General features: G+C 35.3%; 1 protein-coding gene across 1 annotated transcript in view; it reads right to left on the bottom strand.

The window, feature by feature from the left end:
- LOC131079500 (uncharacterized) overlaps nt 1–211 on the bottom strand; it is a 40,258-nt gene extending 40,047 nt beyond the window's left edge. Inside the window, exon 1 of the mRNA XM_058017458.2 lies at nt 74–211. The gene's annotated coding sequence lies outside the window, so the exon portion shown is untranslated. The remainder of the gene's footprint in view (nt 1–73) is intronic.
- Between the last annotated feature and the right edge of the window lie 12,153 nt (nt 212–12,364).

Raw genomic sequence — 12,364 nt, 5'->3', positions numbered from 1 at the left:
GTCCGGAAATCGGGACAGAGAAATTTCGTGAGAAGAACAGAGACTCAAAACTATGAAAATTTAGACTGCTCACCACGTTATCTTTCTGCATCGGTTTATCATGGTGTCCTGTACCCATGGTTTCGTTTAAAAATATTGAAAAACTGCTTTTCTTAGTTGGATTAATGAAAGTGTTTGACCGGCCGACCGGCCACTCCCGGTAATTGCAAGTCCCAAGAAGGATCATTAATGGATAAGCCTTCGCCTTATTTACCATTATACTATGTCTTAATCATGAATTATTCAATAATTATTCTTTTTAAAATTATAAATATACCAACCATTGGGATCTCCTTTTACTTTTCCATCTGAGAGAGGCCATTAACTACCCAATGGAAAATATTGGGCCCCATTTAATCCCAATCGCGGTCCAATGTATGCATGTTAGATTCCCCTTTTTTAAAGAAACCTCCAATAAAAAATTTACATTTAATATGGTTGGTTCATTGAATCATTTTACATGTCATCAACACAAAACCAACTTAAGTTCTGGTTGGATCATTCTATAGTTGTGTTTCATTTTATATTACAAATCAATTTAATATCTAGGTGGATTCTTGAATTACAATTTTTTCAACTAGAATTATCTACTAACATATATATCTTAATTTAAATATATATAAAGTACATTTAGATATATCAAGACGTATAAAAATTATGGTATTTTATATAAATTAAAGTTAAGATATATATGCTAATAGAAATAGGAATTTAAACATATAAGATATATGATTGAAATTTTTAATAAAATATATGTATAATATATAGAATAAGTTATATTATTTCTATACAATTAAGTATTATTTATACTCTAAGATAAATAAAAAAATTAACTTATAAGTATATATGTGTGTTATAGTAAGAATTGGAGATTAAAAAGAACATGATGGGAGAGAGATTGCAACTATTGTGTGAGCTAGGGCTTTTGCCCTAGCTACATGATTTCTCCTACTACTTTGCATTTCAAAGGAGCGATAAGGGGCAATTTTGCTTGCAAAACACCCACGGGAGTGTGGCATGAACATTGGAGGAGGGGGGAAGCCTTTTGGTGCAAGTTGTGAGGAAAGTTTTTGTTGTGTATTACTACAAGAGTGGTGTGTTGGGTCATTCTTTGGCAAAAAGGAGAGTTCCAACTAGAAAATGGTGAGGTGAGGGCGCACAAGATCAAAATGGCCACTTAGAATAGAGAACCAGCAAGGCATTTGGAAGCACAGAGAGGGGGCTTGGCTAGGTAATAATTGAATGCCGCCCTTTTTGTCTAGAGCCAACAAAATTCCTCTCGAGATAGAGGAATGCAAATGGGCCTCAATGGAAATCGAGATTCCCCATCAAGACACGGCAACAATGGAAGAACAAGTCGAATTGGTATTGGAGGGTTTGGATAGTGTAAATGATTAGGAAGGGGAAGGTTGAGTTTGCACCTTTCTAGATGCCTTGGAGTAAAGTTATTATCATCTCATCCAAGAACATTGAACTGAACTGACAAAGACTTATGGAGAGCCCACTTTTTATGTAAAACAGGTTGGAGATGGGGCTTCGCATAGAGAAATTCAAGAATGATGGGAAGAAAATTGGAGTAATGGTATCAAGGTAAGCTTTGTTGCTAATGGATTAGTTATGGTAAAATGCAACTCTAAAGATCAAAAATAGATACTATGAATTGGGGGCCTCTGATGATGGAAGATGTGGGTTTATTTGTGAAAGACTGTGAACCAAATTTCAATGTGGGTAAGCCTCAATAATCTTCCAATAGAATACTAGAGTGAAGAGATTATGAGGATAATTGGGGATTAGTTAGGAACATTCATCAAATCAGACAACAAATTGGAGCCAAGGAGCAGAGATGGCTAGTGTCAAAGTCTTTGTGATGAGGGATTTAGACAGTGGTTGTTGGGAAGAGCTAGAACTTAAGGGGTTTGGAAATAGAAGGTAGACTTAGAAAATTGAGGGACCAAGATGGAAGGGAGTAGGGAAAAAATATTGGAGCAAGAAACAAACATCAACAATAAAATAAATGCAAAGCCAAAAGGTAATAACAAGGGTCACACCAAAATGGGAAAAAAATGCAAAATCCTTTTTTTGCAAGTTTACATAAAAATTTAGGTGACAATGATGGAGGCAACAAGGATGAAGCTATTCGGGAATAGGAAAAAAAAGGGGAGGGCAGAAAGAGTCCCTGTAAGGATAGAGGAAGCCTAAAAGTTCCTTCTTCAACCAAGGACAAATTAGAAGGAAAGAGTCAATTTGAGAATATAGGAAAGGATGAGGCTTACAGTACTCCTCGTAGGGTGACTAGTAGGGTAAGAAATGGAAAAGGGATTGTAGAAGAACCATTTGAAGAGTTTATCATGAAGGAAGAGATTGAGAAACAAGTGGTGGATTTGATGGTTGGAGTTGAGTGTCAACATATAAACATGAACAAATCAGCCCTCAAAATAGCTAGAGATTTATTTAAAGCCTCAACTTTTCAGGAGTTGGAAGGAACCTTTAAAGGTAATGAGTTCATTGCAGAAGAAGAGATTATTAGAGAAGATGGTCAAGATAATCTAGTAGGATATTTAGAGGATGCAACAACAAATACATAGAAAGAAGATGGAGCAGTAGATACGCAGAAAGAGGATGGAGGTAATAAGAAGAAAGACAAATGCTTGGAGAAATTGGGCATATCTCTCAAGAAGTCAACAAAGGTGGAACAAGATTGTGACAATAGGAAGAGGACTAGTAGGAAAACCAATCAAGAAAAGAGAAAAATAGATGAAGATGCAGAAGGTCAAGTTAAAATTACAAGATTACTAAGATTGGAAGGGAAATTGTTGAACCCAAGGCAGAACTGAGAGGAGGGGTGAATTAGTCCAAACAAAGAATTAATGCAACACATAAACACTTTATCAACAACACACATCCAAAACATGAACACCAAGATTTATACGTGGAAAAACCACAGTGAGCACCTGCCCATAAAATATATCCACTATGTATATCAGATTACAAAGAAAAGAGCTCACTTCTCCAGACTTGCACACCAAGGCTAACGGCTCACAAGGAAAGATACAAAGAGGACTTGTAAAACCTAAAGCTAACTGCACTCAGGGAAAGATATAAAAAATGATATGAAAAGAAGGATCTCTTGATCATGAAGTTGTCACTGAACTATGCATCAAGCGACCAACATCAACACATAACTCTGTCTCAAATCTCTATCACAGTCTCAGCACATCATACATATCATTTGAACACAGCTCTTATTTTGCTCTTCACCGAGCCTCACTAACTATCTTCACATAATACATCTACACTCCATGCCTCATCACACACTTAACTCAATTGCATACATCCTTATATACACGATAGATCATCAAAACTCAAACCAAGTCAGCCTAAATCAAAATACACTTTTCGAATAAAAAATACACACAATGATTCACTCCAAGAGAAAGAGAGGACCAAAACACATCTCCCAAAGATCAATTCACTGATCTATAATCAGTGAAACATAACCAACAACATATCCCACATGCTACGCATATGTATAAGCAATTAATGGTCAAAACATACTCTTCAATGTAAATAACTCAAATCTGGATCTCCACACGCTACGGTGAGACCCATAACATATCAAACACACTTCCACAAATCATATCTAAACCAAAGAATAGGTCTAACATATAATCTCACAACAAACAACGATCGATGCCACAACACCCAAAGAACACAAAGATGTTTTCGGACCATAGAACCATCATATCTATGATGCTGAAACTATATCAAATGAAGATAACAACAACACTCAAAATTAGAAATAGATTCTGGACCCAAACACTTTCGGAACAACAAATAGAACAGCTACAACATTAACAACAAAACAAGATAACTCCACACCACAGACATTCCAGATCAATCTGGAACAACGATTTTGACATCAATGACAACCACAACAACACATCAATGCATATTTCCAACAATCTTCCCCTTTGTCATTGATGTAAGCACTTGATGTCACTTGCACCTCAAAGAGGAATAAGACTACTCAATATCTCTCCAAAAATATACATCACAATTCTACACTATCTCTCCCAATCTCAATCTTCAAACTTCTCAATCACTGCTCCTTTGCTAGAACTAACACAATCTCTCCCCAAAAGATAAAACCTTCTCAATCTCTCCCCCTTTGCCATCAAGGACAAAATTCATAGCAACACTACACACACCACTGATCCCCTAAGAGAAGCCACACCATCAATCTAGGAAAAAGAAATAGACATGAAAACTCCCCCTAGAAAGATGCATTTCCATAATGCACCTTGCTAGAAGAAGGAAGGGCAGTAACCCCAAGCTTCTCCTAAAGAAACTCAAATGTATCCTTCACTAATGCCTTAGTGAAAATATCTGCAACCTTTTCTTTTGTAGAAATGTATTCCGATCTAACTTCCTTCTCAACAACTTTCTCCCATGAGTAATGATATCTGATAGAAATGTGACTTGTTCTTGAATGCATTACAGTATTCTTTGAAATGTTTATTGCACTTGTATTTTCACACAAAATAGGAATTTATTCATCATATTTTAAAGACTCTATTTCATCCACATCACCTGAGTACAACAAGATGTTGCTGCAATATACTTTGCTTCAATAGTAGATAGGGAAACTACTTGTCTTATTTCAAACTGAACCAAGAAACCAATCTGCCCCCCAAAGGAATGCATCGCCACTATTACTCTTTCAATCATCAACACTTCTAGCACAATCTGCATCAATATAGGATTTCAACATAAAATCTCCACATTTTTTGTACCAAAGTCCAAAGTCCACAATACCTTTCAAGTATCTAAAAATTCTTTTTACAACTTCCTCATGTGTCGCCTTCGGATTCACCTGAAATCTAGCTACCAGATAGACAACCTACATGATATATGGTCTGGATATAGTCAAATACAACAATCCACCAATCATCAATATGTACTTCTTCTATTCAACTTTTGAAGACTCGTCATCTTTGCTCAACTTGCATTCAACAGTTAAAGGAGTTGTAACCGGTGTGCAATCATCAAAACCAAACTTCTTCAACATTTCCTTCACATATTTTCTCTAAGAAATAAAAATTTCATCTTCCAATTGAATAACTTTCAACCCAAGAAAGAAAGACAACTCACCAATCATTGGCATCTCAAATTCATTATGCATCTCCTTAGCAAACTCTTTACATAGATCATCATATCCTCCAAATATAATATCATCAACATAAACTATAACAATCAACAACTTATCTCCATCAATTTTGAAATAAAGATTACTATCTATTGTACCTTTCCTAAAATTCAATTGAAGAAAATACCTGTCTAATCTTGCATAAAAGGCTCTAGGTGCCTATTTGAGTCCATGCAGTGCCTTCTTCAGTCTGCACACCATGTTCGGATCTTCTATCAATATGAATCCATCTGATTGCTCAATGTAAACTTCTTCTTCTTCTTCTAGATCTCCATTCAAATATGTTGATTTGACATCCATCCGATAAACTTTAAAGTTCTTATAAGTAGAAAATGCAAGAAACATGCGAATAGCTTTCATACTTGCTACTGGAGCAAACATTCCTTCAAATTCTATACCTTCTAGTTGAGAATATTCTTTACATACCAGTCTTGCTTTATTCCTTGTCACTTGTCCTTACTCATTCAACTTATTTTTGAATACCCACTTAGTTCCTATTACTTTCTTATCCACTAGTATAGGTACTAGTTCCCAAGTCTTATTCTTTTGTATCTAATTTAGTTTTTCTTCCATTACCTTTACCCAAATTTCATCTTTTCTTGCTTCCTCATAAGTCTTCAACTTAATTACTTATAGAAAACAATAATTAGCTTGAGCTTGAGCTTCTGCAATCTTCCTTCTTATTTGAACGCCTTTTGATTTATCTCCAATAATCTAATTCTCTTAATGATGCTTCTGAACATACTTGGAATTTTCATTGAATCTTCCCCTTCTTCTTCTTCATTTGATTCCTTCTCTTTGCTTTCTTTTGAATCACTTGTTTTCTCTAGAACTACTGGAACAATCTCAACCTTATGTTCTATAAAACATTTACTCTCCTTTTCATCCTTAATGTAGTAAACATTTCCACCTATCCTAACTCGTTTGCAACTCTTTTACCAACCTTCTCCTTTCTGATCACACATCTGATGCTACTAAACAAATCTTCATACCCTTTTCTACACATTCAACTAACACTTAACAAACTATGTCTTAATCCTTAAACATAATAAACATCATCAATCTTATGCTTACCATCAACAAAAAAACTCCCAATACCTCGAATAGCTACACCATCTTCTTCAACAAACTTCACAGATCCTCCATCATATTTTTTAAGATTAATGAACCTGTCTTTATCATCGGTCATATGATTTGAACGTTTAAAGTCTATAAGCCATGTATTCAGTTCTATCTTAGCATGCAATGTAGTCTTAACTGATTTCTCTTCTTCTAATTTCTTGAAAGAATTCTCCTTATGATCAATTGCTAGAAACAAAGATTCTTCATTTGAGTCATCATTAATTTCTTCTTCAGATGTATGTTCTTTAATAGAACATTAGCTCTTCTTCTCTTTTATGTTCAAATTGCGTCTTCTAAACTTATTATTCTTCTCATCATCATCTAGTCTCTTATAGTATATTATGTAAGTACAATTAGAAGTGTAATGTCCAATTATACCATAAGAAAAGCATTTTAGAGGTAAGTTACCTTTTTATTTTTTGGTGCCTCACTATAATATTCTCACAAAATTTGCTTCAACTTCATCTAGATCTCCACTGCATTCTAGATCATCAAGTCCTTAAACATTAAATGTCGCTTCCTTCTATTCTCTCTTCTCTTGATCCATTTCTGAAATCTCATAGGTTGTTAGGGTGTCAATAAGTTGATCGATGGTATACTTACTCAAATTAATACTCTCTTAAATAGCACATCTTTGTGGCTTGTAGGATTTAGGCAAAGTCAACAAAATCTTATGCACAACATCACATTGCTCTAAATTTCCACTAGCAACACTAATGCCATCAGCAAGATCAGTCACTCTATGAATATAGTCCTCAATGCTCTCATCTTCTAGCATTCACAAATACTCATAATTCTACTTCAAATTCATCAACCTAGCCTAGTTTGTCTTCGGATCTCCTTAATATGCCAAACACAGCTTGTTCCACACAAATTTATCTTCCTTCAAACCTTTTACCCTTCCAAACACAAAATCACTTATACAGTTGAGAATTATCGCTCCAGCCTTTGCATTAGCCTCCTTTAACTTTATCTTATCTAAAGTCTAACCACCACCCTGCAGAGGTGTGTATCGGGTCTAAATGATTTTCCAAATTCCATTCTGCAATTTCTCCAAATGTGACTCCATTCTCTCTTTCCACTACAAAAAATTTGTACTATCAAAGATAGGAACTTTGCAATGCACATCCTACACCATATTAGAACTACCTCAAGCGATTAAGCTTACTCAAGAGGAGTCTTGCTCTGATACCAATTGTTGAACCCAATGGAGGACTGAGAGGGGGGTGAATCAATCCAAATGATAATTAATGCAACACATAAACAATTAATCAACAACACACATCAAACACATGAACACCAAGATTTATACATAGAAAACCCAAACAGGGAAAAACCACAGTGAGTACCTGCCCACAAAATATATCCACTATGTCTATCAGATCACAAAGAAAAAAGCTCACTGCTCTATACTTGCACACCAAGGCTAATTTCTCATGGGGTAAGATACAAAAAGGACTTGCAAAACCTGAAGCTAACTACACTCAGGACAAGATACAAAAAATGATATGAAAAGAAGGATCTCTTGATCATGAAGTTGTCCTTGAACTTTGCATCAAGTGACCAACATCAACACACAACTTTGACCTCAACGCTCTGTCTCAAATATCTATCACAATGTCAGCATAGCTCGCATATCATTCAAACACAACCCTTCTTTTTATCTTCACCGAGCCTCACTAGCTATCTTTGCATCATACATCTACATTGCATGCCTCATCACACACTTAACTCAATCACATACATCCTTATATACAAGATAGATCATCAAAACTTAAACCAAGTCAGCCTAAATAAAAATATACTTTTTGAATGAAAAATACACACACCGATCCACTCTAGGAGAAAGAGAGGACAAAAACACATCTCCCAAAGATCAATTCATTGATCCACAATCATTGAAACATAACCAACAACATATCCCACATGCTACGCATCCATACAAGTAATTAATGGTCAAAACATAATCTCCAATGCAAATAACTCATATTCGGATCTTCACACACTACTGTGAGACCCATAACATATCAAACACACTTCCACAAATTATATCTGAACCAAAGAATATGTATAACATAGAATCTCACAACCAACAATGATCAATGCCAAAACACCTAGAGAATACAAAGATGTTTTCGAACCACAGAACCATCATATCCAAGATACTGAAACCGTATCAAATGAAGATACCAACAACACTCGACATTAGCAACAGATTTTGGACCCAAATACTTCTAGAACAATAAATAGAACAACTGCAACATCAATAACATGACAAGATAACCACACCACAAACATTCCAGATCAATCTGGAACAACAAGTTTGACATCAATGACAACCACAACAACACATCAATGCATTCTTCCAATAATATCCCCCTTTGTTATTGATGGCAACACTTTATGTCACTTGCACCTCAAAGAAGAATAATACTGCTCAATATCTCTCCAAAAATATACATCACATTTTTGCACTATCTCTCCTAATCTCAAGCTTCAAACTTCACAATCACTGCTCCTTTGCTAGGACTAACACAATCTCTCCCCAAAAGATCAAACTTTTTCAATCTCTCCCCATTTTACATCAAGAACAAAGGTCATAGCAACATTGCATGCACCACTACTCCCCCTAAGAGAACCCACAATGTCAATCCGGGAAAAAGAAATATACATCAAAACTCCCCTTGGAAAGATGCATTTCCATAATGCATCTAGCTAGAAGGAGGGGAATTAAATCCAAGCTTCTCTTGAAGAAACTCAAATGTATCCTTCTCCAATGCCTTAGTGAAAATATTTGCAACCTTCTCTTTCGTACAAATGTATTCCAATCTACCTTCCTTCTTAGGAACTCTTCCTTAATTAATGATATATAAGAAAATATGCTTTGTTCTTGAATGCATTACAGTTGACATTCTTCAAAATATTTATTGCACTTGTATTGTCACACAAAATAGGAATTACTTCGTCATATGTTACCTTGATATCCTTAAGACTCGGTTTCATCCACATCGCCCTAGTACAACAAGATGTCGCTGCAATATACTATGCTTCAACAGAAGATAGGGAAACTAAGTCTTGTTTCAAATTGAACCAAGAAACCAATTTGTCCCCCAAAAGGAATGCATCACCACTAGTACTCTTTCAGTCATCAACACTTCTAGCACAATCTGCATCAGTATAGGCTTTCAACATAAAATCTCCACCCTTTTTGTACCAAAGTCCAAAGTCCACAATACCTTTCAAGTATCTAAATAATTATCTCTACAACTTTCTCATGTGTCACCTTTGGATTCACCTGAAATCTAGCTATTAGACAAATAACCTACATGATATATGGTCTGGATACAGTCAAATACAATAATCCACCAATCATCGATCTGTACTTCTTCTATTTAACTTCTGAAGACTTGTCATCTTTGCTCAACTTGCATCCAACAATTAAAGGAGTTGTAATCAGTTCACAACAATCAAAACCAAACTTCTTCAACACTTCCTTCATATAATTGCTCTAAGAAACTTAAAATATCCATGTTCTGATTGAAAAACTTTCAACCCAAGGAAGAAAGACAACTCACCAATCATTGACATCTCAAATTCATTATGCATCTCCTTAGCAAATTCTTTACATAGATCGGCATTTCCTCCAAATATAATATCATCAACATAAACTATAGCAATCAACAACTTATCTCCAATTTTGAAATAAAGATTACTATTTGTTGTAGTTTTCCTGAAATTCTAATGAAGCAAATACCTGTCTAATCTTGCATACCAAGCTCTAGGTGCCTGTTTAAGTCCATGCAATGTCTTCTTCAATCTGCACACCATATCTGAATATTTTATTAATTTGAATCCATTGGGTTGCTCAATGTAAACTTCTTCTTCTAGATCTACATTAAAAAATGCCAAGTTGACATCCACCTAATAAACTTTAAAGTTCTTATAAGCAGAAAATGTAAGAAACATGTGAATAGCTTTCATCCTTGCTACTGGAGAAAAAGTTCCTTCAAATTCTATACCTTCTAGTTGAGAATATCCTTTACATACCAGTCTTGCACTATTCCTTGTCACTTGTCCTTGCTTATTCAACTTATTTTTTATACCCACTTAGTTCCTATTACATTCTTATTCACTGGTCTAGGTACTAGTTCCCATGTCTTATTATTTTGAATCTGCTTTATTTCTTTCATTGCCTTTACCCAAATTTCATCTTTTTTTGCTTCCTCATAAGTCTTCAACTTAGTTACTTATAGAAAACAGTAATTAGCTTGATCTTGAGCTTCTACAATATTCCTTCTTGTTTGAACGCCTTTTGATTTATCTCTAATAATTTGTTTCTCTAAATGATGCTTCTGAACATACTTGGCAGGAACTTTCACTGAATATTCTTCTTCTTCTTCTTCGTCATTTGATTCATTCTCTTTTCTTTCTTTCAGATCACTTGTTTTCTCCAGAATTATTGGAACAATCTCAACCTTCTACACTAAAAACTATTTACTCTCATTTCCATCCTTAATGTAATAAACATTTCCACCTGTTCTAACTCCTTTTGCAACTCTTTTACTATTATTTTTCTTTCTAATCACAAATCTGGTGCTACTAAACAAACCTTCACACCCTTTTCTACACATCTGGCTAACACTTCACAAAATATGTCTTTATCCTTCAAATACCATCATTCTTATGATTACCATCAATATAAATGTTTCTAATACCTCAAATAGCTACACCATCTTCTCCAGCAAACTTCACAGATCCTCCATCATATTTCTTGAGATTAATGAACCTATCTTTATCACTGATCATATGATTTGAACATCCACAATATATAAGCATGTATTTGGTTCTATCATAGCATGCAATGCAATCTTAATTGATTTCTCTTCTTTCGATTTCTTGAAAGCATTCTCCTTATCCTTAATTGCTAGAAACAAAGATTCTTCATTTGAGTCATCATCAACTTCATCTTTAGATGTATTTTCTTCAATAGAACACAAGCCATTCTTCTCCTTTCTGTTCAAATTATTTCTTCTAAACTTATTCTTCTCATCATCATCCGATCTCTTATAGTCTTCTTTGTAAGTGAAATTATAAGTGTAATGTCCTATTCTACCACAAGAGAAACAATTCAGAGGTAACTTACCTTTGTATTTTCCAGTGCCTTGCTACAATCTTCTCACAAAACATGCTTTAGCTTCATCTAGATCTCCACTGCATTCTGGATCATCAAGTCTTGAAACATTAAATGATGCTTCTTTGTTTTCTCTATTCTCTTACTCCATTTTGAAATCTCATAGGCTTCTAGGGTGCCAATAAGATGATATACTTACTCAAATCACTACTCTCTTGAATAGTGTAAAGCGGAAAATCGCGATCGAACCCTAGTTGCTCTCCCCTCTTCCAACTCCAAGGAGAGAGAAGGGAGATTCACTAGGGTTGATGGTTTTCACTTAGGGGAGAGACTTTACATTCAAAAGAGGGGTTGAAACCCACAAGATCCAATCCCACACAATGCAAGATTGGATGCTAAATGCGTTTCAAGGGTTAAGACAGCAAGGCTACCCTCTTTTGTAAAGAGTGTTGATAGAAGAATTAAGCTAGGAATGCATAGAAAGTGAGAAAGATTCGCTTATAAAATGAGATAGGAATACAGTATGAAGCTGCGGACCTGGAATTAGTAGTACAATGTCGATACGACACTGTCCTGCAAATTTGAGCAAAAGTTGTCAAGACGATGGCGCCCGAGCGCCACGGTCCTCCGAAAAATCCGTGAAACGAAGGGGGATCTGTTCGTCTCTGCACAAGGATTCCAGATCTTCAATTTCAGCCGCATACCTGCAACCTACACACAGAAAAGCGAAGACGATTGGGGGGTTAGGGATTAGGGGTTTGCCTTTAGGTCAAACCCCGGTTTTGGAATTAACCAAGAAATGAGCAATGCTGTAAATGTAAATGTCTGTAATGTAAAACAAGTACTAATACCTTGTTGTAAGGATG

The sequence above is a fragment of the Cryptomeria japonica genome, chromosome 4 (assembly GCF_030272615.1).
Source record: "Cryptomeria japonica chromosome 4, Sugi_1.0, whole genome shotgun sequence".
Lineage (NCBI taxonomy): Eukaryota > Viridiplantae > Streptophyta > Pinopsida > Cupressales > Cupressaceae > Cryptomeria > Cryptomeria japonica.
This window is presented reverse-complemented; position numbering and strand designations above follow the sequence as displayed.